Genomic DNA, 7,500 nt, shown 5'->3' on the forward strand with positions numbered 1-7,500 from the left:
ATCATCATCTCTATTCCCTCCCGACTACATTTTCCTCTTGATTCTTTCCTCCACCAGTATAACCTTCCTATTTCCATCATATTATTATCTATATCAACGCTACGACCTGTCCTTACACTTACAGAAAGACTACACACACACACACACACACACACACACACACACACACACACACACACACACACACACATAAAGTCACGTTGAAAATAAACCATCTGCTTGATCCACGATTTTACTTTGTAAATATACTTATTTTTCAAGATTCTATTGTTAGCTACTTCCGCTTCACATAATTTCACGATTACACACGAAAATAGCTGTTAAAGTTAATACGAATTCGTGCGGCTGTGTTTGTGTTTGTATGTGTGTGTGTGCGTGTGAATACATGAGAACTGGCACACTGACAACCCCGACTGCCCGTCACGCTTGGCATCAGCTCAGTATATACAACAAAAAATAAACATGACAATGCCGTATACACACAGCAACGACGGGTATGCTTTCCCTACGTATCGCTAATGAAACCCTTCTTTCCCCTCCCTGTCCCCTGCAGAACGGAGGAGCAGCGCCCCCCTGCTGAGGAGACCAACATCGCCCTAGAGAACAGACAGAAGGAGCATCAAAAGGCACCAGCAGCGGCAGCGTCTCGTCCTCCTGAAATAAGCGAGAGCGCGGCGTGCCCTGGCACTCTTCCAAGACGGCACCTGTGCTACCCCTAGGCCCCCTGCGCCCGCCAAGCCCCCGGGCCCTCCACCCGCCCTGTACATGAACAGGCCGCAACGCGCCTACAACAAGCCCATTGCTATTGTTTTGGATGTGCGCATGTCTGCTGTATCATGTGCAACAAGACGGTAGGCCTTTAATCAACTACAATATCTAGGATTACAAGAGTGTTACGACGCGGAGAAAATTTCTAATGTATTATAAATTAACCAAAAACCAAAAGACAAGAAAAAGAGAGAAAAAAAAAAAAATATCGGAAAAATAATAAATCAGTGGCGCACAATAACATGTATGGATAGCATCGCCGCATCCACAAGCCGGCGGGTCAGGTGAATAAACATAACCCGGGGTGTATACCTGTGCAGAGGGACGAAAACCACGTAAACACACCAAGACACGTCAGTTGCCTAAACAAGAGTACTGCTGTGGTTCCATCAAACAACCAGTAACTGCCCAAAAAGTGCCTACACAGCAACAACGCTTTCTCGAAGGGGATAAGGCACGCGCGTCGGAGGAAAGGTTTGGGCATTCTGACCTCTGAAGAGGTTATGCCCAAGCCACCCGATGTCACGAGAGAGAGAGAGAGAGAGAGAGAGAGAGAGAGAGAGAGAGAGAGAGAGAGAGAGAGAGAGAGAGAGAGAGAGAGAGAGAGAGAGAGAGAGAGAGAGAGAGAGAGAGAGAAAGAGAGAGATAGAGAGAGATTATAAAGGGGATCTCCTGAATCTGCAGTTCGTACATCACCTTGTATAAATCAACTCAGCACGCAAACGAAAACGTGCGCGTACAAAGGCACAAATAACAGGCAGATACACGCACAAATATACTTTTACGTATACACAGACTAATGCTTTCTTGTCGAATGCCATATTAAGAAGAAGAAAAAAAAGATGTCTTACATTAAAGTAGAGACATAATAATACAGATATAACCTAACGTCTAATGCGCTCACGGGCATATACGCACACTAACACACACACGTGCGCACACACACATACAAACTAGAAGAGTTAATGTGTTTGTGTTGTTAGAAAATATGACAGGTGACATTCTGCATTCAGTACAAGACGGATGGGTGACTGAACGGTGCCCCTTACACGTCCATCCCCGTAGAATGTCAGGGAGCAAGGGAGGTCAACAAGCCAGGAGTTTAAGAGTGAAGAAGCAACAGTAAGTGTTCAAGGTTCCTAAGCTGGTAAAAAAAACAATGCCTTTACTTGATTCTGGAGAGCACGCGTAGATATAAGTAATATCAATACAAATGTGTAATTCTAAGATGGAAGAAAAAAATACTCTGACACAATACATAAATGGATAATTCAGAAGGAAAGACCTATCCAATATCAGAGAAACGAGTAGTAAGACAGTAGAGAGAAAGCAGCGAGACAGAAGAATAAAAAGAAGGAAAGAGAAAGATCGAGACGAAACTTGGCAAGAGAGCAGCATGGAGAGGAAGAGGGGGGAGATCACCCTTTTTCCTTCCCTTTTCTACACCGCTTCCTGTCACTCCGTGGATAGGGAAGGCACATGACCAATTCCTTCTGTATTGGGGGTTTTCCTTCCCTTATCACATATTCTTTTAATCTCTTTGTGTACTATACACTAGTCCCCAGTCAACCCGTTTTCTCTCTGAAGTGTTCATTGCAACCAATGTAGAAAAGGTATGTTGGAGAGTGAGATTTATTACCCCGGTTTCAATCATTTCTGATGAAGGTGTAATCGAGAACGGTCAAATACATCTCTTGCACTGTTAACACATTCGTTCTCATACATACCTTTTCTATTTCTCCTTTCTCGCTCTCGCACTCTCGTACTCTCTTTCCCTCTCTCTCTCACTCTCTCTCTCTCTCTCTCTCTCTCTCTCTCTCTCTCTCTCTCTCTCTCTCTCTCTCTCTCTCTCTCTCTCTCTCTCTCTCTCTCTCTCTTTTCCACTACCTTTCCTATCCCTGTCCCTCCCACTCCCTCTCCCTTTCCCTCCCTCCCTCCCTCTCCCCCAAATGGCAGAAGTGGAGCACGGCGGCTGAGGTGCCTGGCAGAGTGCCCCTTACCCGCGATATCTGGCACTCTCCTCCCTCGGTATCCTGCTGATGCACACTCCCGTTCCATCATACCTTCACAGCACGCCATTCCACGAGGATGCTGTCCCCTTCCCCTCCCTCCATTCCCTCTGTACGATGCATATTACCTGGTCTTCTATGGGATTGCCCGTTAATCCGGGCTGCATTTGTGCTTATGGGGAAGAGTAGGGGAGGGGAAGGACCATGAAACTTTGAAGGGAGTGAGGAGACGATATGGAGGGGGAAGGGGGGGGGAGTGATTGAGTGAGTGAGTGAGTGAGTGAGTGAGTGAGTGAGTGAGTGAGTGAGAGAGGATATGAGGATGAGGATGAGGAAAAGGGAGGGAGAGAAGGAAGGAGGGAGTGGAAATGATGAAGAGGGAGAGAGAGGAAGAGACAGACAGAGAGGACAGACCCAAGAAAAAAAAAAAGTGAGAAACGAAAGAGACAAAACATGGGAGAAGAATACAAAACGGACAGAGAGAAACGAAAGAAAGGTCAAACGAATGGGGGAAAGCGAGACGTGACAAGACCTCCCCGTTTCTGGTGCTGGTGACAGGGTTCTTATCAGTATTCCGGTCCCTACCCTGGCTGCTAAGAGCAATAAATCCAGAAAGAAATTAAAGCATAATTCGAATGGACAACTACATCCTCGTGGCCAGCTAACCGAATTAAATTCTTGACGACTGCGACAAGAAACATAAAGTATATTAATAATAATAAGGGCAATTATATCAATAACAGCAATAATAATAATAATAATAATAATAATAATAATAATAATAATAATAACAATAATAATAATAATGATGATAATAATAATAATAACAACAACAATAAAAATAATAACAATAATAATCATAATAACAATAACAATAACAATGTCAATGATAATAACAATAATAATTATAATAACAATAACAATGCCGATGATAATAACAACAATAAAATCATAATTACCACGGTGATAATATCAGCAATAACTCGGACCTCTGGAAAATATTACGGACTCGGTCTCGACACATTACTCAACACAGGCAATTATCCCTCTGTCGCCAGCTGTCCAAACCCACAATTTTCCGGCCGTTTCAAAATAAAAAGGACTCCCTTTCTTCTATCTCGTATCTCCCCTCCCCCTAGGCCTCCTATACTCCTATCCCCTTCCCCTTCCCTCTGTGCTTCTACCCCTTAACCCCTCTACCCCCTTCTACTTTATATCTCTTTTCCCCCTCATCCTGTCCCCTTTCCCTTTTTCCCCTCCTTCTATCCCTTTTCCTCTCTCCATCCCTCTTCTTCGCCCTCTATCCCCATCTCCTACCTCCTCTCCTTTCTTCCCCTCCTCCTATCCCCTTTCCCCTCTACCCCCCTCCTCCTATCCCATTTCCCTTCTCTCTCCCTCTTCCTGTCTCTTTCGCCCTCTATCCCCTCCCCCTCCTCCTATCCCCTTTCTCCTCCCCCTCTTTCCTCCTGTCTCTTTCGCTCTCTACCCCCTCCTCCTATCCCCTCTCCCCCCTTCCCCACCCCCTTGCACGTCCTATCCTCCTCCAATTTCGCTCTTCCCATAAATCTCTCTCAGATGGATCGTCTGCGTTTTGCATCCGAAGGGACTTGACGATGTCGACGCTGGAATGCTGCCGTTTTTCACCAGGGCGCTTTCATGCAGTCGGTCAACATGCGTAAAAACATACACATACTCTCACTCTGTCTCTGCACTTCCCTCTGACTGTGTGTGTTTGTGTGTGTTGCGCCTGTCTGTTTCTCCCTTTCATACACACATGTATTCATGCGTATAGACATAAAAACAGACACATACAAAAAAAAACGACACACATAGTTACAAACAAAGGCGCGCGCGCGCATGCATGCATACACACACACACACATACACACACACACACACACACACACACACAAGCCTACTGCTCTCGCCTCGCTTCCCAGGATCACGATGAAGGAGAGCAAACAAGCACGTCCAGGCGCAAGCAGAATAAACATCACTCCACGAGATTGGCACACTCCACGGGCACCCACCAAGAGTTTCTGTTGATAACTCCAAAGGCACCGACCAAGAACTTCTAGAATTCAGTGTTAACTTCATAAACGCCGACTAAGAGCTTCTGATAATCCCAAGGGCACCGACCAAGAACTCTTGTAATACCTTCAAGAGCTTCTCGATTCGCGAACTCTTCCGAGTCTCTGCGCTGCTGTCGACATGAGAGGAAAACGAAGCCTACAAAAAAGGATAGCTGACCTACTTATAAAAGTCCTCCTCGCGTGCAAAACTATCGTGCGATTTAACGATTCCCAACTTCCCGAATATCCGCCAGGGAAGCAAAATAAGTCAAAGTGTACAACACAACTCGATCTATCCCCCCTTGGAATCCCTCACCCCTACCCCTATTCACCACTCCTACCCCCTACCCTTCCCCCACCCCTACCTTTACCCCTACCCCTACCCCAGCCCAGACCCCGCACATCAACCCCACCCGAACCCCTCCCCGCGAGAGCCATGATTAGGCAGCATGACCAAGCAATGCACCTCGGACGCGCGTAGGCCGTTGCTATGGAAACGGTCGCTACACCTTGTTGCAGAGGTGTCGGGTCTTCCAAGCAGCCGCTCCCCAACCTCTCCCGAGCTGGGGGGGATTGGGAAAGGGGTGGCGTTGGGGGTTATCAAAGGCTCTCATGTCTCGGGGGAAATCTTATACAAAAATGCAAAAAATGCAGGATGGTGAGGAAAGCAGGACGACAAGATTAAGAACTGCAAAACTCTAAACCTTTATATGACGCTCAGAGTAATTTGAAAGGAAGCAAAGAACGGAATAAAATGTGCACCAACAAGGAAGATAAGCGAAACAAACTCCGTAAGAAATCCAACGCCCGCAAATTTATCCTCCTCGCAAAATAAGTTCCAGGAGCCCAGATTCTCTTCTCCTCTGCCTTCTTTGGTTCCCCGTTACCGCCGGTCTCACGCAAAGTCAACAGCGGGGGTGGAGAAAGAGAGAGAGAAAAAAAAAAGAGGATTAAAAATCTGTACGTGCATATGTGTTTTCGCGACGCCTTCTTGAACCTCCATCCCCTAACCCCCAACACCCGGCCCCAACCCCCTTGCAAACCCCTTCCCCATCCCCTTTGCCTCCTTCCTCACCCCTAACCCCCTCGCAAACCCCTTTCCCCCCACCGTCACGCCCAACCCCCTCCCCGACGACAGAGTGTGCTTGTGAGGTTCTTTGTTAACCTTCCCACACTCGCGCGCTGATCAAACACGACTTCCCTTTCGCATATTATGCTCCGCGCCCTTGCAAGTACCGGAGGACGACGGAAGGAGAAAAACGAAGGGCTGATGAAGAGGAAGTAAAGATAAGATGGGGGAAATAACGAGGAAGAAAAAAGAGGAAGGGGATGATAAAGAGGGAGAGATGGGGAGAAGGGGATGATGAAGAGGAAGAAGAGAGAGGACGATCATGAAGAGGAAGGGAGGAGGGGATGATAAAAATGAAGAAGAGAGAAGGGGATGATAAAGAAGAGGAGATGAAGATTATCATAAGTAAGAAAAGAGGAGATGGGGATAGTAACGAGGAAGAGGTGGGAAGCAAATGATAAAGAAGAAGAGAGATGATGGCGATGATAAAGAGAAGGAGGAAGAGAGAAGGGAATGACAAAAGAGAAAAGGAAAACCCACGCAGCAATAACAAGAAGGAGGCCATCCATAACTCCGACAGAAGGCTGAGCAGGAAAACATAAGAGATGCCCGAAGTTTTGCTTGGCAATTCCCAAGTGTAATGCTTTCCTTTGCACTACCTCATTGCGGTATAAGGAGTATGAGCAAATGGCCTGACTCCAGGCAAGATATAAGGGAGTGTTCTGCCTCCAGGCAAAGTATAAGGAAGGAAGAGCCACGAGCAACAGTGAGACCGACTCAGGTCTTGCTTGGGTACGGCCGCCAGAGAGACGAACGCACGAACCGTGAAAAGTGTCGCTGGCAGAGGGTTATTATGCTCTTCCTTTGACGCTCTCCCTCCTTCGTTATTACTCCTTCGTGCTCCCTTTGTTCCTCCTATTATCCACTAACTCATTTCTTCATTGCTTTGTATCCCTTTCTGCATTCGTTGCCTATCTACATTATTCTCAATCTACATATCCCTCATAACAGTCAAAATATCCCGAGACACCAGGGTTAAGGATTCCCGAGACACCAGGATTAAGGATTCCCGAGACACCAGGATTAAGGATTCCTTAAGCCCTACACCAGAACCTTTTCCCCCTTGAGCTTGACGTGCCACCCAAGCCTCTCGACTTGCACCATGGCACGTCTTTGTGGCATGGTGCCCAGTGACCTACTGAGTGCCAATTCCCTTGCGTACCATCACCCTTGTACATAATGTTTCTGCAGCCGAGATATTCGCTATGAAGGGTGTCTTTCGAGGGCCCGACCTGACCTGACTTGACCTATAAGATCGTCAATTCTCCCATGGCTGTAAGTGATATAGCTGCGAATAGCTGTGTCAGAACCGGGGGGAGAAAGAATAAAGACATAACATCAAAAGTGTTGTAAACATCCTCTGCCTGACTTTATTACTTTAGTGCCAATACTCTCCTGGTAATTAGCAGTCTATTGCTGGGCTCTCTAACACCGATTTCATAGGCTTATCGTGTAATCCATCTCGCGTGAGTGCATGGCCGGTTGGTCGGTTGTTTTCCTCCCCCCCCCCCCCCTCTCTCTC

The 7,500-nt window shown here is 46.8% G+C and overlaps 1 protein-coding gene across 6 annotated transcripts in view; it reads right to left on the reverse strand.

The window, feature by feature from the left end:
- LOC125042248 (ankyrin-3-like) overlaps positions 1-7,500 on the reverse strand; it is a 266,073-nt gene that overhangs the window by 74,969 nt on the left and 183,604 nt on the right. The gene's annotated exons all lie outside the window — the stretch shown is intronic.

The sequence above is a fragment of the Penaeus chinensis genome, chromosome 31 (genome assembly GCF_019202785.1).
Source record: "Penaeus chinensis breed Huanghai No. 1 chromosome 31, ASM1920278v2, whole genome shotgun sequence".
Classification (NCBI taxonomy): domain Eukaryota; kingdom Metazoa; phylum Arthropoda; class Malacostraca; order Decapoda; family Penaeidae; genus Penaeus; species Penaeus chinensis.